Consider the following 24,980-nt stretch of genomic DNA (forward strand, 5'->3'; position numbering starts at 1 on the left):
TGGAGGAGCCCAGAGGAAAGATGAAGGTCACTGAGGATTTTCATGAGACTGACACATCCTGAGGCACAGATAGATAGATAGATAGATAGATAGATAGATAGATAGATAGATAGATAGATAGATAGATAGATAGATAGATAGATAGATAGATAGATAGATAGATAGATAGATAGATAGATAGATAGATAGATAGATAGATAGAAATGCCAAGGTGAAAAATTCCATGTGTCATTTAATGTATTGAGGGGAATTAAAAATATTATATATAAAAATTAAAAATAAAAAAAATGCAAAAGTTAAAAAATAATAAATATAATTTATTTAAATAAAAAGTATTTTTATTTTTTGTTTGTTTTTGCAAATATAAGTTGCAACATAAAATAAATAAATCACAATAAATTCACAATTTATGCATTAGAATGAAAGATTTTGCAAATAATCAGTTAGATAGATAGATAGATAGATAGATGATAGATAGATAGATAGATAGATAGATAGATAGATAGATAGATAGATAGATAGATAGATAGATAGATAGATAGATAGATAGATAGATAGATAGATAGATAGATAGATAGATAGATAGATAGATAGATAGATAGATAGATAGATAGATAGATAGATAGATAGATAGATTTACATTTACATATAGATGACCTTGTTACCAAGGAGATGCTCCTGGTTGCTGTGACAGGGACATCTTAAACCCTTTTTTAACGAAACATCGATGTGAAGGGAGGCTTTGCGGTTGAACATTTGTCAAAACCCGGGGATTAGAGAAACTTAAGGATGCTCAGCAGCCATTTACGAATAAAAATAAAACATTTTTAAAGAGTGCAGTTCACTGAGTGTGAAGGCCGACTCTCCAAACCACCAGAACACTTTTGCTAATTATGCATCGGGAGCCTGGCGGCGGCGGCGGCGGCGGCCGGTGGGCGCCGTCCAAGACGGGTGTTTTCATATGAAAATATCAGAAACCTGAACATGTGGATGTGACGCGAGCTGGCAGACACAACGGGGTTTGTTGGAAATGGAGCGGCGATGGGGCGGACGGGCGGGCGAGCGGCGAGGGAACACAACGCAAAGAGGCGGAGAAGGCGGGAAACGCGTGGCGGGATTCAATCCGGGGTGCTTTACTGTAACCGAGGGGGAAAATACAAAATCTTCACCACAGTATATCCTTGTTTTTCGCGGGGGTTACGTTCCAAAAAGAACCCGTGATAGGCAAAATCCGTGAAGTAGAAAGCTTTATTTTTTTTTACAATTATTATACAATTAAATACTCTTTCATACATTGAAAAGAAAGAACAAACCATTTTACAGGCTCAATCATTTGTTTCACAAATAAAAGTACTGTACTTTAGAAATGTTTTTTTCAACAAATAACTTCTGTACTGTCAAATAATAATTTTAATCATCAATGTGAACAGAAGGCTTCAAATTGCGGAGATTAGCTTAGCACCTTATCGCTGCTGCGAAAGTTATCACTGCTGTCGTCCTTGTGTTTTTTTCTTCCGTCTTTATGGAACGAACAGAAGATTCATTAATTCCGTAATGCCGACCTACAGCCGGATAGCTTTTACCTTCCCTTAGCATGTCCAGGAGTTTAACTTTATCTGTGATAGATAGCATCTTCCGCTGCCTTTTGGGCCCTTTTGTCAGTCCAGAGCGTTTTGTCAACATTATGGGTTTTTAGAGAAACTCAAAATTGCAAGAGAATTTGCTCGTACGTCATGTAAATTTGTCAAGCTGTTTTACGTACGTGTACATATTAAACTGCAACGTTATTGACGCACAGGTAGAGAAGAAGCGGAGTGACTTTTTAGCCAATCAGAATGCAGAACACAATGCACGATGCAAAATCCGTGAAGTAGCGAAACCGTGAAAAGTAAATAGCGAGGGATCACTGTGTTATGATTGTTTTTACGAACCCCCTCCCGCACCGGTCAGACCGAACACCGGGAGACGCGGTGGGTGCAGAAATTCTAGCGTAATGTGGAATTTATACTGTTTTGCCGGAGCCGTTGAATTCAGCGGAGGGTTAAAGAAGTATCGGTGCATGACTCGCCATTTTCAACGCAACAGCAGAGGCAGATTGAAGGACGGGGGCTTTCTGACGGTATTCAGGGGAGTCGAACCATCCATGACGCCAATATTGAGCTGCGTGCAGAACTAAAGTAAAGAAGGAGGGACCTGAGACTCCAGTCAGGTGCCATTACCTGGTCATGCAGGAACTTTCTGCAGTTCCTAGAACCTTTTCTTATGCATTTTTTTAAGCCTATCGTGTTCACAAGTCAGCTGTTTTCTTGCGACTCAGCGCATACTGGTGCAACAAAGACATCCAAACAACAGAGGGGTTTCAAGCAGAAGATAAACATTCTAGTCAAGATATGTTAGCTTACGGCAGGCAGGGTTTTGACATAATGGATCAGTGTAGGGAGGAAATAAAAACCCATCTGGCAGCCCATGGTTAATATTCGCGCCATGCAGAACGCAAACGCCGTGGCACCTTCGCCCTCGCCGTCTTCCTCCGATTGTCGGTGGTTTGTTTTGGAGGGCGGCATTCAAGGTGCATGTCGCGGGCCCTTCCATGGTCCCTTACAGCCTGGGAGACTGCAAAACGAAAAACCTCCCCAGAGGAGGCTGGTTCCTGCACTGAAACTGGAGTCGGACAGTTCCGAGAACGCAGCTAACGTCTTGTCATGTGCCTCTCAATAATGACACTTCGGCCGTTGGGCTAAACAAGGTGCCGTTCCTCTCATCGGCATCCTGGCATGATTGCTATTAAACCAAGGTCTAAAAAAGCGTACCTCTTTGGCGAGAGGGCTACTTTTCTTCCTTTTTGTCCTCACGGCTGATCTTATTGGAAGCAACGGCGCACTTGGAATCAGAATCCGGGAAGGACATTTTCACAATTCAGGTTCCAGGGCGCACAAGTGGACGTAAGCTCCGCCTCTGGAGATCCAACGTCACGGCGAACCCGGAGGAAACAGGGCAACATGAAAATATTTACCTATTCATTTCTTTATTTTTTCAAAGGAGGAAAGATTGATATTTGCGCGGCTATAAATCCGGTCGCAGCGGCAGCACGGTTCAAAACAGATCTACGGATTCCTTTTTTTTTTTTGCACAAACAAACAAAGATGGGTCGAACACCCCCCCCCCCTCCGGCAGAGCGCGCGGCGCTGGGCGGGCTGTTACGCTGTCAACGCCACCGTCGGTCGGGTCGCGGCGCACGGCGCGAATGTTTGACATGTGTGCGGTATTTATGACTCCTTTCAGGCTAGACGCGGCGCTCTGCCTCGCACTGTGCATTATTTAAAAACTCTTGACAGAGGCTGTTTTCAAGTTAGTCCAATTTTTTTTTTTCTTCCCCCTCTCCTGCTTTCCCACTTGGGTTGAAGAGGGTGCCAAGCTGCGGCCGCACAGCGGTGCTGGAATATATTGCGCCGGGGTGGGAGAGCAGAGGAGCTCGATGTGTGTGGCGGAGGCCGGCGTTGGGATTAATCCTTGTGATCCGAACTAATGGCTCACTGGAGCGCGGCTGACGCCCCTTTGGAAACGTCCGCGAAGCCCCGTTGCATTTGATCCCCCGCCCGAGCTGCGCCGAAGATAAATAAGAAAAATAAAAAAAAAAAATAAAAAGGCCGGCATCAAATGAAACGCTCCTGTCGTCCAGATCTATTTTTGGCCGCCTGATGCAATCTTCCATCTTCCCCGAGATGAAGCTTCAGTTACAGCTTCTGCTCTCCTTGATTGGACCAGAAATGGCCTCATTCCTCTTGAGTAACCCGAGCGGAGACCCTCATCACCGCCGGCCCTCCCGTTCACGCCGCAATCTCTCTTTGTCACAAACCGCGCTCCCGTTCGTTCTCTCCGGGGGGGGGGGAAGGAACGACGCGCTTTAGGAGAAGATTGTTCGACTGAAAGCGTCCTCCGAATCCAGCGTGAGATTAATAAATCCGACGAGCCTCGGGATCGGGGTGAGATTACGGCGCGCAATTTCAGTTGAACACAAACAGATCACGCTTTTATTCCTGCGATTCCACGTTCCGACCGCTTGAAGAGAGGCTATGAATAACTGTCTCGCAGACATTGGCGACATTGATTGTCACTCCGCACATCTGCTGGAGCCTCCAGCTAAAGCTTAGCATCTTTAGCCGGGTGCCGCACCAGCCCCGTCAGCGTTGAGGATGCATTTCCAAATTGCCCGAGGGGGGCTTCCCATTCACCGCTGGCTCCCGTTGTTTGATCGGAAGAAGCGACGATAGTTAAATAATGGCAGCGCTTCACCCGCGACTGAGCAAACAAGGACTAATTTAGCCTCTTAGCATCGACGGGCGCCGGTTGTTTACGGCGTCTGTCTCATGCTTTACTTTACGACGAACGGCAAACACTGGCAGGTCAGACGGGAGGAGGGTTCTAATCAATGAGGCAAGCGGTTTCCTGACAGCGGATTCGGTAATATTAAACACATTACGTCATGAGCGGCGCAGTTAGCAAGAAATGGCGCCTCACAGCAAGGTCTCTGGTTCGACTCCGACACTTTCAGGAATCTCCATGTCCTCGTCAACTCGGGGTTCCCCTGTTTCTCGTGTTTCCTCCCAAAGTCCCACAAAGAGTTCAGCAGAGATCCTAAATTGTCCGGACGTGCAAATGAGGGAACGGTTGATGTCTCGTTTACATGCCGTGTGAATTGGGGTGAATGGTTAAAGTCAAGCCTGAACCCCAACTCATCAGCCAATGACAGCTGGGGTCGGACCCCCGCGACCCTGAGCGGTACAGAAAATGAAAAAAATGACTGAATGAATGGCTTCGCTTGTGACAACCATCACATATGGACGGATTTTACTCAAATTCTACTCAAAAGCTTTAGTCTCATATGAATCGGTTTGCGGAATGAAACACCTAAAAACCTTTTTTTTTTTCTAAATATCACAGAACAAACCGTTGACCTGGAGCTCCTTATTTGAAATTTCACCAGAACACAAAGAGTATTCTCGTTTCAGGACGTGCGTCCGGCCGCCTCCGAGCCGCGGAGCGGCGACCTTGAAGCGAGGCGGGGGGTCGCGTATCCCCGCCTCGGAATAATTCATCTCTCCGATTTCCCCGCCGGCATTCCTGCAGTCCATCACTGTCATGCGCCCGCTATTGATCAGAGGCCGAGGCGTCTCGTGTTCAACCCCCCCATCGGTCTCGGGCGGAGCGAGACGCATCAGAACTGTAAAACAAAACAGGATCCCGAACCGCGATCTCCGGCGACAATAACAACACGCGGGCGCTATCGCGTTCTGAACTTCAGACGTCTCGATGATTTCCATTTCGCCGCGGCCACCTCGAAGAGCGAAGCCGAATTTACGATCCACGATTAAAATGTTCATATTTTAAAGGGAAAGTTGAGGCCGTAAAAGTTACTCGTCTCCCCCCCCTCCCTCGGTAGGACGGCGCTCCAACAAAATCATTCGAAAGCCGCCAGGAGACACACACCGGCAGGAAACTCTTACCCAGAAATGCGAGCACGCGTGTGTGTGTGTGTGTGTGTGAACAAATTGGCTAGCTTTTCGGATCGCCACGCAGACGTCTGAGCGTCTCCGTGCGAGAGTAACATCCATCTCATCTAGATAAGTCAACAACTGCAGGGTATTTGGGTTTTTCTGGGCAGGATCGGGGTGAAAGACGGAGCTGCCGCCCTGCTCGCAGGAGGAAAGATGAAAACTATGATTCATAGAACGGCGTGATGTAGTGGAATAACCCGCTACATCTTCACTGAGACACGGGAGAATCCACCGCCCTTACTAGCCTCACACACACACACACACACACACACACACACACACTCCGCGGTTTGTCTCTTCAGGCTCGGGTCCAGGAGCGAGATACCGCCCCCACAGCGTCCGAGACGTTTCCCCCCGTCAGTCAATACCGACGCCCCTCCCCCCGCTTTCTCCAAAATGGCCGACTCAAGCACTATTTGAGGAATATCTCCTCCGTCGCGTTTTTTTTTTTTAGCTCATCGGGTTTCGCTCGCTCGCGCCGCGCTACACCTCTGCGGCGGCGGCGGGGCGGCTATCTGTTTCATCCGGCCCGCGGTGGTAATTGATTGAGCCGGCGAGGAGCGACGGCCTGTCCCGTAAAAGTGCTGATGCTTAAAATCAGCAATTTTCTCGATTCCCTTCTTGGGATTCTGAAATGGAAAAAGAAACAAACAAGACGTGAACCTCCACCCCCCCCTTTCCCTCGCCCACCCGCTCCCGGCGGTTTGTGTTAATGAACACGCCGTGCAGCTTCTGCGCGGCTGCTTGAATGACAATCCCCCTCCCCGCTGACCCCTCCTGCGCCTCTGAAGCTCTTATCAAAAGTGATAGACGTGGCGAGATGAAAGCGTGGCCTCCTGGCCGTCCCTCTGGCGTTCTCTGGGAGCGCTGCCTTTTTCTTTTTTTCTTTTTTTTTTTTTTTTTTAAAAAGGGACTCGTGACAGGCGCAGTCCCTTTGAAGCCCGTTCGTATTGTCGCCGTCTCGTGTTTCGCGACGACTCGCCCGCACCGCGCCGAGTCCGGGGGTTCTGAACTAACCGCCCCCCGAAAGTGTGAGATTTTGTTTCTCACGGTTTTTCAAAAGCGGCCCCTCGAGCCCCGCGACGCCGCCACGGCACTCCGAGGGGACGCCATCCATAACTTCCATCCTGCCTCGCAGACGGATGATCTCCGGTTCGATTCCGACCGGCGGGTTTTTCTGTCCGCCCACCTTCCTGTCTGCGTGGGTTTCCTCCAGGTTCTCCAGTTTCCTCCTAAAGTCCAAACACATGCAGGAGGTTCATTGGCGACCCTGAGGGTGAACAGTTGTACGTCTCTAAATGGAGACCGAATGATTTGTCATTGAGCTAATTGTTGTTTGTCCTCTGATACAACCTCTAGGGTAGACCTTTCCGGCCCTTTGGGCATCCCCCCGTCCGGCCTGCGTGAGGTCGATCAGCACACGAATGAAAATATTTTATTCCGTTTATGGTATACGAGTGTCCCGCTTGTCTGTTAGCGTTGGTTTCAGCCCTGCAACACCGTCCAGGTGTCTCATACGGTCCAACCCCTGCTCTGGGGTTTGGCTTGAAATGTCACCTTCTTTAAGGCGACTCCGACGCTTCATCGATGCAACAAGATTGGCTTCGGACGGGAGTGGGAACACAACTCAAGAGGGGTAGATCAATATATTTGGGGTATTTGACAAGAAGCAAAAAGCTAATTGATGAAGAGGACTAGCAACAAAGAGGTGAACAAGGTCGAGAAACGCAAGGATCATAACGGACGATGCAAGGGCGCAAGGGATGATGGGAAACGGGATCGGCTTTCCAGATCTCAGACCCTCATGCTTGAACCTGAGAGTGGAGCCAGGAGGGCCCGGAGCCAGCCGGAGCATCCGATGACCGCCTCCGACGGGGGAGGGTTGACAGATTCTTGAAGGGTGTGTGGGCGGATGTGTTCAATGGAAATATAGAGTTTGCCGGCGTCTTTGGAGAACGAGGGGGCAGGTAGCAACCCCATCCACGCCCTGGGCATTTGGTGGAGAACAAGCGAGGAGCGGTGAGAACTGGAAGCTTCACAATGGAGGAACACCGGAACATCCGATGGAAGGCTCATCGAGGTGGGTGGGATGACCCCCACCTCCATCGTCGGCCCCCCGCCATTTGAAAGAGAGATCTCGATCTTGCCAAAGGTGCGAGCGCGACACCCCATTTGAATACTGCGAATACTCCCATCAAAACACCGAGTCGCCGAAGTCGAAGGAGCGCGGGCGAGGGGTCCGGAGATCGACGGGGACGGGTCCGGTTACGGCTTCGAGTTCGGGGGACTTGGTAGGAAGTGAATCAATCTGAGGATTAATTGTTGCGCCGCATCCTGAGCGGCGGACATTCGATCCAGCCGGGCGGGGGGGCAGAGCGGGGCTGGGGGCCTCTGGTGGAGGTGAAATACAGACGGGGCTGGGGGGGAAGTGGGGTTGGGCTGCTGTCCAAATTATGCTGAGCCTACACCGAAACATTTACAGACTGGAAGTCGGAGGGGAATCTTAGGAGTCTTTAGTTGCAGCGCGTTCCCATCATCTGGCTCATAAAGTAAAAAGCGGTGATGCCAGCAGTTTTAGATCGGTCTTTTCGTAGTCTTGGGCTTTGGACAATATCGCACGTGTTTGATATTATTGCAGGTCTTTCCGTCTCTACAGTAAGACAATCAATAACCAATTGATAAAACTGGTAACAGGAAACAGACAAAGAATCACCGGAGCGGTATGGCTGGAAGAAACAGTATTTGTCGGCGGTACGGATGAACGGGAACGGTGAAGGACATCCCATTCATCATTATGAAGTGTCCAGAACAGCCCGCCTTGTACGATGTCAACTCTCTGACATATCATGACTGAGCGGAGAAGAAAAAGCAATGGTCTGAAATAGCAGAGGCTTTGCAAAGACCCGGTGAAAACATTGCATGGTGGGACAACAGACTGAGATAAGCTAGTTGTAGTCTTGTAAATAGTCACCCTGTAAGATTCGCAGGATTGGTAAAATCTCAGTCTGAGATTTCAAACTCGAAAAACTACCGTATTTTACGCACTGTAAGGGAAAAACCGACAGTGCGCCTTATAATCCAGTGCGCCTTATATATGGATCAATATTGAGACCTCGTAGTTGCAAGAGGTCTCGCAACTACGAGAAGCAGCCGCCGACTCCATTTTCTCCCATAGAAGCCATAGAAGAAGTAGCGCGCGGTGCATGCCGGGATATATGAGCAGCAGCGAGAGAATTCGACATGAACAAATCAATGGTACCGAAGTGGAGGAAGCGACAGGATGACCTGCGCCAAGAAGACTAAACAGAGTTTCCAAGGAAACAAAGCGAGACGGCTACAGTTGGAGGACAAACTTGAACAGTGGGTTGTTGAACAGAGAGCAGCAGGTAGAAGCGTCTCTACAGTCACTATTCCAATGAAGGCAACAGCGCAAGCTAGCGACATTCATGAATTTAGAGGCACTCCTTCTTGGGGCTTTTGTTTTATGAAACACTTTGAACTGTGACAAATGGAGTTGGAAACACATTGTTTTCAACGAAGGCGGCACAAATACCGGTAAGAGCTACAGGTACGTACGGTACCTTATTGTGTACTTGTTTTGGGAGTGAACAGAGTTGTCAGAAAGTTGGTTTGTATTCTATTGATAAAGTTTGACTGACTTATTTGACTGTTTTGTTGACATTCCCTCCAGCGCAGCTCCATTTAGTGGATGCATAACGCAACCCCAGCCACTACGGTAGCTTCTATTATATGCAGTGCGCCTTATACATGACATTTTTATAAAAATAGGCCATTCATTGAAGGTGCGCCTTATAATACAGCGCGCCTTATGGTGCGGAAAATAAGGTAGTCTTTAGATACGAGATGATTCTCCACGAGTCTTTTCAAAGTATTTATATAAGCGTTGTTCCACGAATCAATAGGATCTCGCAAGAACTTGAGGTCAACGGTTCCTTTAAAACACACACACGTTTACACACACACACACACACACACACACCAGAGAAACCGGTGGACCGGTTCTGAATTAAAAAATAGTGTCCGCCTCCCGTATCTACGCTTGCACTTATTAAATTCTCCACCCGTCAAAAGGTTTTTTTTTTTTTTTTCTTCTCCATTCTTTAGGTTGTCCACAAATCCCCACAAACACCGAGCAGATTTTTCCGTCCTGCAGGAAATTGCTTCCCCCGTCACATCAGTCGTCCTCGGGAGCGGCGGGGGCCACGCCATCGTTTGTCAGGTGCGTCTGTGAGGGTTCTCTTCTATGTTATTTTTATTTTTTTTGACTTATCGCATCCGTGCCGGCCCAGAGGAGAGAAGCTCCCCGACAAACGTCTGCTGTCAGACTGGAGGAGGGGTGGCAGGAAGGAGGGATGGCGGGCGGAGGAAGAGGACACACTCATTATGGAGTGTATCCTCTTGATCAGTATGTTGCACGTGCCTCAGCTTCAGGACGCTTTCAAATTGGTGTGTGTGTGTGTGCATGTTTCTGAATGTTACTTCTAAAATAGCTTATTAGTTATAATGAATTGAGAGTAATCCACATTATCACCCCGTGGATGCCCCCACCCTCTTAAGAACGATGTGAAATTAATTCCCCTTCTTCTCTCGCCCAGGTTTAACCGGAGTTGTGTTATTAATATGTAATTACACGGTAATATCGACAGCTCCTCACCGCAGTGACTCCCCCTGAAATCGACGATCAAAGTGACGCTTTATATTTACGAAAGAGTTAATTTGCAGCTTTGTGTGCTCGGCAAACAAACAAAAAAAAGAAAAACGTTGCCGTGGCAACGCAAGCTCGGTGGAGAATCTGTCCCTGCCCGAAGTGTCATTGTTGTAAAGTGATTTTTGCGCCGTATTCTGCTTTCCAAGGTTGTGTTTAGTGGGGAAAAAAGAACAACAACAACAAAAAAAAAAAAACAAGTCAACACCGATTGAAGAGATGAATAGTGTTTTTTAAAAATGCAGTTTATCTGTTCTGGCTGCCGTGCATTATGGAAAACATTAACTGTGGTCGTATTATAGAAATAACATTAATAAGCCATTAATTACCGTAAATTCCTGCAACAAAGCCGCTACTTTTTTCACACGTTTTGATAACTGCGGCCTTTGCAAAGATGCGGCTAATTGATGGATTTTTTTATAGGGTAATTATGGCAGCTTCAACGTCACAGTGGACAAATAAAACTGTTTTGGCAAACATTTGATGCAGCTTTCAAGTTGAAAGCGAATAGAGCTGCTGCACGCAAGTTTGCATTTGCGCCGTCATTTATTTAAATTAAAAAAATTAAAAAAAACTTTCCTGCAACATCTTGCTGCATTAATATCTTATGTTTCAACTGGGACACCTGCAACTTATTTATGAATTATTTCTTTTTTCCTTTAAAAATTAGTAGGTGCGTCCTATATAAAGGTGCGCTCTATAGTGCAGAATTTACAGTACTCTATTATCTTTGAATTTTTTTTCCATGATCTGTCATCTTTTGCACATTTCAGGTCAGGTTGTGACGGGTTTCAACGACACCCAAACACAGACTGAGACTCACTGTGCACAGTCGTGACAAAAACTAATAGTCTTGCCAAATTTGAACAAAAAAAATTACATTTAATGATTGACAGGAAGCCATTCACAACCTGTTCATATAGAACAGGCACATAACACTTATTCTGCATGTCCCACGGCGCAGATGCAGCTCATAAGCATCCCAAAACTAATTCATCACTCCTAACCACTCATACATGCAATATTTATATTTATATTACATTTACACATTTCCCAGGATACCTTACTCATTATCATTACGTTTTTATTACCCACATCTCCGACCGTACGCCCGTCATGTCTGTAACCATTCTCAGCACAAGGCATTTCCTTTGTTTCTTTTCATATTTTCATATTTATATTTTATATTTTGTTCTCTATTGTTTATTTTGCACACGATCTCTTACGAGTTCCAGCGGTCAGCAAGCACCTCCGTCAGATGAGTCGCTATGGAAGCGTGAAAAAACGTTGAAATGGAAACGACGCAGACTCTCTCCAAAAGTCTGCGTCAGATACTGAACGTATTAGGCGTTCATTTTTGACCCGCTAGAACCCCTTTATTGTTATTTTTTTCGTAAGTGGAGGAAAGACAAATGTTACGTAGAGATATGAACTCGGATTTTGATATAGACGTCACGCTCCAGGTTTTTTGGGAAAAATGACTCAAAAGGGGAGTCTGATGTGGAAAACAGTATTTTCTGATGTAGCGTCAGTGGAGAGATGCGATTTCTCATTTAGAAAAAAAAGATCTGGAAAATACAAACTCTGCTTTTATTTACGTTATTTAGATCAGGGGTGTCAAACTCATTTTCACCCGCGGCCACAACAGCATAATGGTTGCCCTGAAAGGGCCACATGTAACGGTAATAGTATAAATGTAATGCAAAATAAATGTAAATAATTTATTACTTATTCAAATCCTAAATATTACATATGCATTCCCATCTTTCTTGAAGCTTTTCATCCGGATCAACTTTTCTTTTCCTGGACGTTTAGGGATCATTTGTATTTCTCGGTTCCACTCGTTGATGTGGATCCACCGCGATCTAATGGTCACATGATCGGCATGAATTTTGGGAAACGTGATTTACGGTCAAAGCACGCATTTGACTTATCTATTTGAAGAAAATCAGACCTTTTAAGAGTTTGACAAAGGCGGTTCAGCCAGAGAAACAGAGGTCGATGTAGACGTTAAGGGAACCTTCCCCATTCGTCGGGCCGTTGACGTTTTGGGAGCGAGGATGACTTCCTGTTTCCTGTGACGTCCGGATGCACCGAGACGCCGTCTACTTCCCGACAAGCGCACGCCAAACCTGCCAAACCAAGGGTTTGGTTCGCCGACGCAGCCTGATTGTGAAAATTAGAAGACCTGCCAGACAGGAGGCTCTGAAAATCGTTTTCAGCGCGAAAACCAGGCCAGCGTGAAGGTTCTGAAGTGACACTCTGACAGAAAATGCTCCCCGGGCGCGCTATTTCGTCTTTTTTTTTTTTTTTTTTCCTTTCTCTGCTGCTCTGGAGACAGATTTATTGCAAAGGAGTATCAAAGCGGGCTTCCTTTCAGAGATAAATACCCCCATCTAATTTCCCCCCTCAGACAGATAAGAACCCGAGCTGATGATCCGGCCTCAGATTTCACGCGGTGTGTTTTGTAGCTCAGGATTTCCAGCGAATGGCACGGAGGCTCTTCACCGTGTGTGTGTGTGTGTGTGTGCGCATGCATGTGTTATTCATGTGTAATAAATGGACCGTAAGGAGTATCTAACCACTTTCCCTCCAAGCATTTGACTTGTTGACATTTTTAATTTTTAATAAATCTTTTCTTCCTTTCCTTTCCTTTTTTTTTTTTTTTTTTTTTTTTTAAATTAAAAGTCGAATTCTTTCCACGTTTACGTCGGCCCTCCTCGGGCGCCGTCCGCCGCGCATTCAACAGCGCGTGCGCTCGGATAATCATTACACAGGTATAACACATATTCTAAAAAGTATTACTCTGTGCGTGCAAAAATCCATCTACATATTTGATGGTTTTTATTTATGAGTTTCTAAATTTACACAAGAGCCCTGAGACCATGCTAACTCCAAGCTACTCACTAGTTATTACCATGTTATAAACAGAGTAAACCCCAGCTGCAGACTAGCTCTATGCTAATGTATGGAAATGGGGCACCGGTTTGTTTGGCTGCCTGCGACTCTCCCCGGAAAAGTTTGCAAAGACGTTTACGGCGGGGTTTGGGAAGAGTAAACCGGGGAGCGTCGGCGGGAATGAAACGCCCTCTGTCTCATTAGGGTTTCCCCGGAAAATAACGAAGAAGCCTCGGAGCTGGTTGCTACACGTGTCGTCGACGAAAAGCGTCATTCGCGCCGCTGCGGGGATCTTTTCTTCCACGGTGTGACAAGTGCAATCAAACGCTCCCGGAAGAGAGTGATTTGGCTGTTGTTGTTTTTTTTTTATTTCACATTCGATAAGAGTGAGGAGATAAAACCTCTTAGCGAGGGGTTGGGCTGCATTTAGCCGCCTCCGCAACCCGGAGAGAATCAGATCAGAGCTGAGCGGACAAATTGTGATTATTAAGTCGCAAACACGAATTTGTCACTGACTAACCTGAGAACACTCTACTTATCAGGATAATGATAATCGTAATCATTTCATGCTTGGGTGTATTTTATTAAATCATTGGAAGGTGATGGGAGTAAGGTGGGAGCTCATGCAACACACACGCCAACATGCAACAGGGTTTTGTTGTTAAAGGTGTGTATGTGTGTGTGTGTGTATTCTGCTAAACACGGTGTCGAATCACAGGGGCCGAGAGCAAATTAAACATATGAAGCACCAGCAAGGCCAGGGAGAGGAATAACACACACACACACACACCCTACAATGTAATTAACATTTTACCTACTAAAGATAATAACACTGAATCATATTGACGCATAGACGTGCACTCATTCACCCTCTCGTGCGCTTGTGTTTCCCTCCCAGGCCCGGACGCCACGTCCCTCCGAAGGCACCGCGAGCGAACCGTTTCCTCTATTACTGATAATTTCCTTATTATGTTCCTGTGATTTTGTTGTTTTTCCTCGGTGCCGCCAGCAGCGCCGGCCGCCCTCCACTTCCTCTGCGCCGCATTAGAGAGCCTTGATCGACCGTCGTTTTCAAAGCGGTGTTTCTGGTAGCGGATGAAAGCCCGTCGGTTCTCATCCGGCCGGCCGCCGTCGAAGCGGCGGTTCATTTTCTGTCGCTTTGTTTCACGCTTCGCCTTCAAATAAAAAGTGGAAAGCGCCCGTGTTCATCTCTCTCTGACGTCCGCTGGAGCAAAACTGCATGCGGAGTCAGGTCCTCCTTCCCCAGGGCTGGAGAAGGCCTTTTAAAAGTCAACCGCGGCTTCAAGGGGAGTTCAAATTGATTTAGTTTAAGAAAAAAAAAAAAAAAAAAAGCTACCCGGTTATATCAGGCAGATCCAGAAAATTGCTGAAGGTGAAAATAAATAGATAAATAAGATAAAATAAATGCAGCAGAGGTTTGGGATCATCTGGGTTCCGGATGAGGAGACGCTTTATTACAAAAAAGATGCTCCATTTGATGCTTGGCTGGATGTGAAGGGCAGAGGAAGTGGCCCAAAGTCCATCTGGTCCCTCCAGGACCCGGTTCTTCTGGTCCCTCTGGTCCCTCTGGTCCACCCAGGCCCTCTGGTCCCTCCAGGACCTCGGTCCTTCTGGTCCCCCCGGTCCCTCCGGTCCTTCCAGGCCCCCGGTCCTTCTGGTCCACCCAGGCCCTCTGGTCCCTCCAGGACCCCGGTCCTTCTGGTCCCTCCGGTCCTTCTGGTCCCCCCAGTCCCTCTGGTCCTTCCAGGCCCCTGGTCCTTATGGTCCCCCTGGTCCCTCTGGTCCCTCCAGGTCCTTCTGGTCCTTCTGGTCCCTCCGGTCCTTCTGGTCCCTCTGGTCCCTCCAGGTCCTTCTGGTCCTTCTGGTCCTTCTGGTCCCTCTGGTCCCTCTGGTCCTTCTGGTCCCTCTGGTCCCTCTGGTCCCCCCCTCTGCACGTCCTCACTTCATCATTCTCCTCGTGAAGCGCAAGAAGTCGGACCGCGAACGGCAGGAGTCGCCCTGAACTCCCCGTGTTTCCAGGGCAACCAGGCACAGGCATTTACCTGAATTTGCTTTTATTGGCTGATTTCTCCGGCGGGATGCTGTTGTTGTGTGCTCAAGCGTTGGATGAGTAATTACTCCAGCCTCTTTTGTTTCACAAACATCTACAAGCATGCTACTCATGCTGAGTGGATGCGTAGCCTGCCTTTGGCTTCTTCTGTGCTTAGAAGAGCCAAAATTATAGACGGGAAATCCATTCATTCATCATCTGTACAACTTATCCTGCATTCGGGGTCACAGGGGTGCTGGATCCAAACTGTCCTTGACCTTGGATGGGTCACCAGTCAATCTCAGCGCCGCAAAAAGAGACGTACAACTACACATCCTCTCATTCACGCGCCACTTCCACTTCCTGCGCCGCAGGTGGAAAATCCTGATCAGACGTGAGCTTCCTGTTTTACTTGCTGGTGATTGGCTGACACGCTTGTCAATCAAAACACAGATTCTGACGGTGAGGATCACAGCATCTCAGTCAAACACACATTGCCATCACGCCGCCAGAAAGTGCGGTGGTTTTTATACACATGTATAAACTCCCTATGCAGTCCCTATGTCCTCTATTGTAAGTCGCTTTGGATAAAAGCGTCCGCCAAATGTAATGTAATGTAATGTAATGTATAGATGTCGGAGCCGCGGGAGGAAAGCAGTCGTACAGTATTTAGAGCGCAAGTCGCCGTGGTTTTGCTCGCCCTCTGCTGCTGCTCGCGGTGCACTCAGTCGCGGTTGCCATAATTATTTCAAGAATTTAATCAAATGTACAGGCGGCGACGAAGCCAGCGGGTCAGACGAGGAGGCCGAACTCATTAGCATGGTTCATCGCGGCAACACTGAAGCACGGCTCCGTTATTAATTAGGCCGCAGATAAGCTGACAAGCCCCGCTGTCAGTCAGTTTGTTTCTCGGCACAAAGACGTGAGGCCGCGAGGGCCGCGCTTCGGAGCCTGACTTTACGTTAAACCTCCCCTCCGCCGCCGCCCCTCCCCCGATCTTTGTCCGGCTCCGTTTGTGTTGGAATTAATTCCAATCCAATTTCCCCATCGGTTCGTTCCAACATCTCGGCCGCGGATATCCTCCCGGATCTCGGCCTAATAATCCGCGGCGAGAACCGGCGCCGCGCAGCCGTTCACTCATCTGATAAAAGTCGAAGGTGAACCGCTTTTTTTTTGCACCCCGTCATAGAAAATCTGTTGGAAATTGGGAACCCCCCCCCCCGACCCTTAAACTGCTGTCACTTCTAGCAGGACAAACAGGTTGCGGATGCGTGGGAATATTCACCCGAAGCCCATGAAGTATTCATGCGGCCCGTTTTTTTTTTCCCAGTGTCAGCCCGAACGGCTTCTCTGGGGCCGATCGATGAAACGCAATGAATACCTTTTTAAGCGTCCTCTGGGTAATCCTTCTTTTTCAGAGGCAATGAGATTATCTATCTCTCCGCGGACCTGGTGTTACGCAAGTATGCAAGTGATCTGTTTTAACCGGATCACGGGACTAGGCGTCGCGTCCGCTCGCGTTCTGATGTTTGAAGCCGAGCCCCGGAGCCTCGCCGCCGGCCAATCCAATCGCGCGGCGCTAATTAGCTTTCAGGACTACGCCGAGTCATTTTCAAACGCCATTCTTTCCCACCCCCGTCATCGTAACGCCTCCCGGAGATTGAAAACCTAATTGAGTTTTGGCGGATTCCAGTTTGGCTGTCGAGGGAGTGAGAAGCCCAGGGGGGTGATGGGTGTTGCGCGGATAGGATAGGAAAATCCCTTTCCGTGAAACAAAAGGGCGGACGCCCGTCGCTGCGTCAAGCAGCCGGGAAGGACAGCAGCAGCTGAGCTAATCGTATTCGGACGCGGATCTTGGAAATTTCGAACGCGCAAAAGTCCGAATGGTTTTCTTTGGCAGCTCCGACAGCCGTTACATGCGAAAACTACACCTGAACAGCGGGCGCCTATCAGCGCGTGACCGTTACAACGTCCAGCTCAGGGTTGTGCAATATTCGCCGGAAACACAACAGATCTCCCGGGGGGAGATGTTTGGACGTGCATCGCTGAAACGCACCGACGCAGGTCAGGCCGCGGCGGCGCAGAGCTCCAGTCGAGTCGGAAGTCCTCCTCATTCCTCTGGCTTGCGGGGCGCAAAAACACGATCATCCCGATGAGCAAAAGCCGCTATCAAACTGTCCGGATAAAAACAGATTTAGGAAAATTACTTCTGCTACTCCATCTTGCATGGGCTTGTCGCTGAATAAAACGACATTTCTCGCGTTGATTTGAATCTCTGTGAAATGTAACACTCCCGTGGAAACGCTAACTGAAGTAGATATCCTCGCTAGTTCTGTAATCCTGGTAACGCTCTTACCGAGGTTCAGTCAGTCAGATAATCAATCGATCATTTTAAAGAGCGCGGTCCTGCTCTACGTGAGAAACGCCATCCGACAACCGGGTTGTGATTCAGCGCTATATGAATAAAATCTGACTTGACTGGACATGGCTAACCTGGTGTGTATCAATATTTTATTTTCTCCTTGAGTTCACGGACTGACAAGAGATGGGATTTAAGCAGCCATTTCATTTTTTATTTACATTGTCGTGCAAATATCTAGAAACAGACACGCGTCCAGCACTGCATTCGGTTATTATCGACTATATCAATTTAGTATTCATCGGTAGTTATATATATATATAGAGAGAGAGAGAGAGAAAACAATCAACGTGCAGGGAAACAAAACCAACACTTTTTCTTTTCTTTTCCTTCGGTAACCTTCTCCTCTCATGTTCTCTTCCTCTCCATCCATAAATCTCTTTCCTCTCGGACCTCCTGCCCGACGGTTCCAGCCTCAGATCTTCACCGTCCCTCCTCTGTCCACGTCCGAACCATCTCGGCGTGACTTTATCTCCAGAACATCTAACATCCGATGGGCTCCTGATCCTATCTGTCCTCCTCGCTCCCAAGGAGAACCGCCATTCATCAGTGTCTCGGTGTCGCTGGTATGTCCTCCATCTTTACCGCCTTTCCGTTAATTCTAGCTGATACTCTTTTATCGACCTGCTCTCCGCACACACCTCCTCTCCACGCTCTCCATTCCTTCTCAAAGCGCTTAAACTCCTCCATCTCTCTAGATGTTCCTCCACCTGCTCCCTGCTCTCGCTGAAAAAAAAAAAAAAAAAAAATCACGTCATCCGCACATATTTTTAATTCAGGCATATAAAAAAAGTTTCTTTCTTTTTGCTTTTGATTGTTTTTTTGTTTTTTTTTGTCTGCTATTTTTTTCCCCGCACGGAAACTTGCCAAATGAGGCCACTCGCTCACTAAACCATCTTTTACCGCACATTTGGACGAGGTAGCGCTTGAAGGTTTCGCTGCAATGCTAACTTTGACGCCGTAGAGTTTCGATCGAGAAAAAAAAGGGGTTTGGTTCCAATCGAGTACCTGTCACCATGGAAACGCTCCCGACAGCACACTTCTTCCTCTGCTTCGGCGAGACGGAGGCCTCAGAGCACGAGCGGTACATTACATTACATTACATTACATTACATTACATTACATTACATTGCATTACATTGCATTTGGCTGACGCTTTTATCCAAAGCGACTTACAATAGAGAACATAGGGACTGCAAATACACTTGCAAATACACGACGCACAGGAAATATACAGAACAGTAAGCTTGGGTTAGTGTGTTTTTTTTTTTTTTTGACAAAGACATACACAAACGTACACACACACACACACATTGCATAGCCTAACTTGCTGCCTAACCTGATCTGGGGCATCAGCGCAGTAAAAAGTCCTGAAAGAGAAAAGTTTTTACCTGTTTCTTGAAGGTTGAGAGAGACGATGCTAGTTTTGTTGCTTCTGGAAGTTTGTTCCACCACTGAGGTAATAGAACTGAGAACAGTTTTGCCTGAGATCGCTTAGAGCGAGCAAACGGTACTGCTAGTAGTACGCCAACGCCGATTCAACGTCGACCGGACGACGCTTTTTGGAGTGAAAACTCAAAACTTTAGAGGCGTCTTGGACGCGAGAAGCCCGTTTGCAGTGCCTGAAAATGGAACAAAGCGGAGTAAAAAAAAAACAAAAAAACAACTCCATCTCCGTCTTCAGAGAGACGAGGAAAACGCAACACTAGCATTATCACTAGGTTAGCGGTCCGTTGCCGAGCACAGGTGGGCGTTTCCGCGACTGCACGCCGTTGTCGGTGTTTTGAACTCCAATGTTTTTATATTGCAAAGGACAGGAAGTGTATCTGCACGTGTTTCAGTTCATCGCAAAATCAAACAGCCCCCGAAAGGTCTGACTTGTGTACTGCAGCGATTGTGATGTTTCCTGCGGTCTGGTGTGCGCCAAGATCCATTTCAAGACCACGACTGAAAACAAAACAGAACGTTGTCGTGGAAACGGGACCTAAATCAGTCTCGCATGCCGGGGAGAGGTTCCTCTCTTCCTCGTGTAGCAATCGAGCTAACTGTAGCGTTGATGTGGCTCCATGTGGCTGCATAAAAGGCCGTAAAAGCAGGAACGGGAACAGGGTTTGGGAACGAAAACGTGTCGCTGCGCGCCCCGCCAACCCCGTCCCCGGTAAAAAGCCGACGGAGTCGATTTTGATCCGCAGCGCAGTGTGTCTGAGCATCCCGACCGCTGGTCAAGTAGCTTTGTCTGATGATTTAATTGAGGTCGCCAGCTGAGAGCGCAGCGTGCCCATCGCCCGCCTCATTAGCATATCTCTTTGTTCGCTGAATCCACGCCAAGAGCCGATTCACGGTCGCTCTGCAGCGCCGCACCTCCGTCGAGGCCCAAAACCGCTCTAGAAAAGGCTCTGGCCCTATTTTACCCAATGTTTCCTTCCGTTATCCCTATTTGGTGTCGTGGTATCGAGCGAACTATCGCGCAGAATGCTACATTCTACCAGCGCCGCTGGTTCAGACAGCGGGAAGTGATTTGCTCTATTGATCAGGCTGTCAGACGGCGACTGGGAAAGCAAACACGGCTGCTGCGTTTAATCCTCCGCTCTGAGAAAAAGTCGGACCGGGCGGCGAGGTTTTTTAATCCCGGGACATTAAGGCCCCTTACATTTTGGAAAATATTTAACTTTGGCTTTTACCGCGGCTTTAGGCCATGCCTGCGAACATGCTTTTACCTGCGAGGAGCCGAGCGTCCCGCCTCAGATCGCTTACCGACGCCGGCGTCTACGGTTTTGGGAGATCTGAGGGCGAATCCCGAGGGGGTGTTGATGCGGACGAGCGTTCGGGTTCGAAGGCCGGTATTACGTTGCTCCGTCAAGCCCTTCTTCCGTCACGTTCAGGGAAATGGAGCCGTTGTTACCCATAAGCCTGTGTGTCATTGAATATTTATCATGTATCTGATTTGAGGGGGAGGCCTGAAACTCAACACCCTGTAATAGAAGCCCTAAAATGCGGCTGTCATTCGCTGCCTCTGGGACATGGTTAATTAATTACATGTTGCTCTCTGCACTTAACTCCCCGAGCAAAACCCCTTCGCATTATCCGCATCGGTCCGGATCGTATGTATCCATCTGAGGGAATATGAAATGTGAAACAAATCTGCACTTTTCCGGCTGTCAGTCGGCTCACGGCGGCCATCTCTGCAGCATTACTAATGTAAACAAATTAGCGGGAGGAGCCGCGGCGCTAACGCGACTGCGACGGGGTGACGCGGGAGGGCGCTTCACGTTAGATAGCGAATCGGTCTTGATGAAAATATTATAAATACCGAGACGCGCGCTGACATACATCTGGTCTTCCAGTCAAGTTAGTCACGTAAAGGCTCCTTTTTAGTGTATTTTTTTACGGTCGCGTGTGTGATGTATTCACAGGGGCGTGCATGCTAACACACTTAAACGGCGAAGAGCCGCAAAGACCACGCGCATATGTGCAGGTCCGTGTGTTTGCATTAATACACAGGTAATAGAGTGTGTCTGTGTGTCCCGAGGGGGATGTCTAAACAGCGTAGCATTTGAATTGAGCAATTCAAACCTCATTTAGCCGCTACATTCTGATTGTTGCCTCGGCCTCGAAACGGCAGCGTGATAAAAGAAAAAGAAAAAAAAAACGACCAAATGGAAACACGTCTTTGAGCGAATTACAGCGCCGCATTAGCATAAAGTGATGTGAAAACCTCAGAAGTAATTAAACCGGAGTCAGTAAATTTGCGCTTTTTGATGTTGAGGTGTGTTTATTTCACAGCATGACGGCCGTTCAGTCGCCGCGCGCTGACGTCACACACACACACACACACACACTCTCCTTGCAGCCCTATTAGCGCCGCGTGACTGTTTGATGCACTTCCACTCTTCATCACCGCACGCGTCCGCCGTGGAGATCGATTTTCCCGCGACAGGGACATTAGTGATTCTCCGGCCGAGGGTATTAAACTCAAATCACTGTGTTCTATTGTTTGGCATGTCGTATTGATTCTCTCCTAAGTTTCCCGGGGCCGGGCTGGAGGCCCGCAGCCTGGGCAGTCTTGCACACAAATGAGCGGATCCATTTAAAAACAAACGGGTAAATAGTGACAAAATATCTGGTTTAGCTTCAAGCTCACCAATCGGCGGGCGTAAACACGGTCTCGGAGAGCAGCTCCTCCAAGCTCGGGGGTGAGAAGCACTAAATCCCCTGTCGCTGCCCCCGCGGTCGCAACACATTTCTCTCACGTCTCAATTTAACCCACCGTTTTCAGTGACCGCGGGAAGGGAACGCACAATTATTGCAATATACGGAGACATATTTACCGAGTACATGTTTTTTTTTTTTTTCCTTTTAGCAACAGCCTTGTCGTTGCACGCGCTTTTTCTAGAAAAGGTGTTTGTTTCACTGCAGATCGCCTTCGAAGTCGGATCGTAACAGCAAACGCTACAATAAAGGGTGTAAACGCGTATTGCAATCAAAACGGTTTCACCTTCTGTGACAACATGGCGTGAAGGCACTTTGTACATTTTAATACACTGTGATGCAGCCATCTCATTTATATGTTGCATATTTCAGTTAGAGCAAAACAAGATAGCACGACTAAGAGTTGACGCCCGCACTTTGCACTGAAACGGCACATTAACGTCGGATTAAAATTAAAAGTGCCTTTACTCGATAGCTTTGCTTAGCGCCGCCGCTCTCTTTTACTGTATAAATCTGGATACCACAAAGGTATCGTGCACATTACAAGTAGTTTCTATAACCAGTATTTATGTGAACATACCACACACCAACATCGTTGCGTATGGTGTTTCTCTGTGTGTGTTTTCCTGACGACCGACCCGTTTGAAACCTGTAAATCCAAACATCACGTCATAAACCTCGTCTTTATCTCCCTATAACTCCCTGCCCTGAAGTGAGCCTTGGGAAAGGAAAGTAAAAAGGTTATCATTTACATTGTTGGGAGCGGTGACGTCACAGAAAGGTGTCGATAAAGCGATAATAAGTTAAAAAAGAGCAGAAAAAGAAAAGAAGCCTGTTCAATTATGGATCGGCTGGCTTGAATCCCTGAGCGTTTCATGGTGCCACAGAGGGCCGTCCCCGAGGACTGGCAGAGTCTTCGGAGTGGAGGCTTCTACACTCGCTGAGACGTGCGGCGCATAACAACACCCGCGCTCTTGTTTCGGCTAAAATCAATATTCTGATCCATGAGTCTTTTTTTTTTTTTTTTTTTTTTGCTGTTCTCTCAGTGGAATTAGACACACGGGAGTTACTGAGGGGGAATTAAAAAAAAATCTCTTTCAGAGGTGCCGTCGGGCAGCCGGACCCTTTTTTTTTTTTCCTAAATGAAAATGCGTCTCAAGACGCCGCTCAACGGTCGAATCGACATCTATATTCGATCTCGGCCACGCCTTTTTATTCATAAATTGCATTTCCGCACTCGTGGTTGGATGCAAGGACTCGAAAGGTGGTGCCGGCGAGTCTGTCGATACACCGAGACAAACCGATACACTGCACTGCCAAACCAACAAAGGGGTAGAAAAGAATAAGAATAAGAATAAGAATAAGAATAAGAATAAGACTGAGACTAAGACTAAGACTTAGATTTAGACTAAGACTGAGAATAAGAATAACTATTTATTCTGAAGAAAATTATTGTGCCAGTTACAAGAAAAACATAACAATAATAAATAATAATAGAAAATTGTATAAACACTATAAACCGTAAAAAAAAAAAAAAAAAAAGGGGGGGAAATAAAAAATACAAATAAACTAGAAATTGTCTTAAGTACCAAGTGAAAGATGAGGAGTGCACAAGAGTATGAAAAAATATTGTTCATGTAGCTGTTATGAAGTGAAATATTGCACAGTTATGAACACAAAAACATTTAGTTTAGAAATTGAGTATTGACGGTTTGGTCTTTTATTTCACGTGTCCGTGCTTTTAAAGTTCTGCAGCCTAAGTCGCCGAAGGACGTCGGGTCAAAGCGAACCGATAAATCCACAGCTCCGAGCGGCGACGTTACGGCGCGGACGACGGGCTCATCGCGTACGCATGGAAAATACAGTTATTTCCCCCCGCGATTCAAATGCATGGCTAAGCCTTGTTTTGTTTATGCCTGTTGAGCTCGGCATTGAAGTCCCAAACCTACCATTATCCGCCGTTCCCCCGGCTGAGTTATTCATCCAGGTCTCCTGTTGTGCCTCCTGAATAAAAAGCCCGCGGCGCCTCGCCAACCTCCCACTCTTCCAGCACCGCGGGGTCTCTCAGAAAGCTAATGGTCACACTGGGGCCCATGGGCCGTCCCAAAAGCCCGGCATTCGTGCACGCTCTGCTCCACTCTCACCCCCGCTGCCCTGCACCTTACTACAAATGTCAAGGAATATTGATTTGGCTCCCGGTGAAAAAGTCTTCACTGGATTGCCGTCCTTTGTACTCCGGCAATAAAGGGACTCCTCATGGTATGCGTGCAGCAGCGCCACGCTCAATACATCATCTCATTCTTTGCAGAATGTTTGTTTGCTGTGCGGCGCTGTGACAGAGCGGCTCCTCTGTCGAGCGTAAATGAGCTTCGGGAGCCGCCGGGTCCTTTTAGCAACCGAGGCGAGCGGCGAAGCGGAGTAGAAGTCATCGCCTGAAGCGTCGGGGGAGCGCAACAGGTTGATGAAGGAAGAAAACAAGAGAGTCAGCGGGTGGACGCTGAAGATCGGGTGATTTCAGACGATAAATCACGATATCGTTCACGCGAATCCCCTTCTGAGCCCGACCGACACAAAAACGATTTTTCTAAACAAAGAAGAAGCCGGCTTGTGATGAACCACGTCGAACTGAAAGATGGTCTAAGACGGGTAATGAGAAGACTGTGTTTGGCTGAGTCGGAGTTGCACGAGGCCCAGCTCCTTACGTCCTGCATGGGTGATATTTAATTGTTTTCGTCCGGGAACTCATTAGGAGTCAGTTAACTGGAAATTCTCACAGGAGCGTCTTTGCAGTCATTGGATATCCCCCTCTCCCCCCCCGACAGCCTCATCTGCTTTTTTCTTTCCAGCGAGAACAAAAAGCCGCTGATTTCCCGGGCGTAGCGACATTAGCACACCTGACGCTGACTTGGGAATTCATAAGGAAGGAAAAAAAAAAAAAAAAAAGAAAAAGCTGCGGAATTTCCGGAAGCCGCCGTGCAGCTCTGCAAATCCCGTGATGGAGCCCGCGATGCAAAACATCCGCGCTGATTGAACGAATACCATTAAATCCCTGATGTGGAATCTGCTAGAAGATAAATATGCAATCAATAAATGTAGCTACGTCTGATTCGCAGGTTTTTCGGG

This window comes from Fistularia commersonii, chromosome 17 (genome assembly GCF_037954325.1).
Source record: "Fistularia commersonii isolate RoL2024-O1a breed Wild chromosome 17, RoL_Fcom_v1.0, whole genome shotgun sequence".
Lineage (NCBI taxonomy): Eukaryota > Metazoa > Chordata > Actinopteri > Syngnathiformes > Fistulariidae > Fistularia > Fistularia commersonii.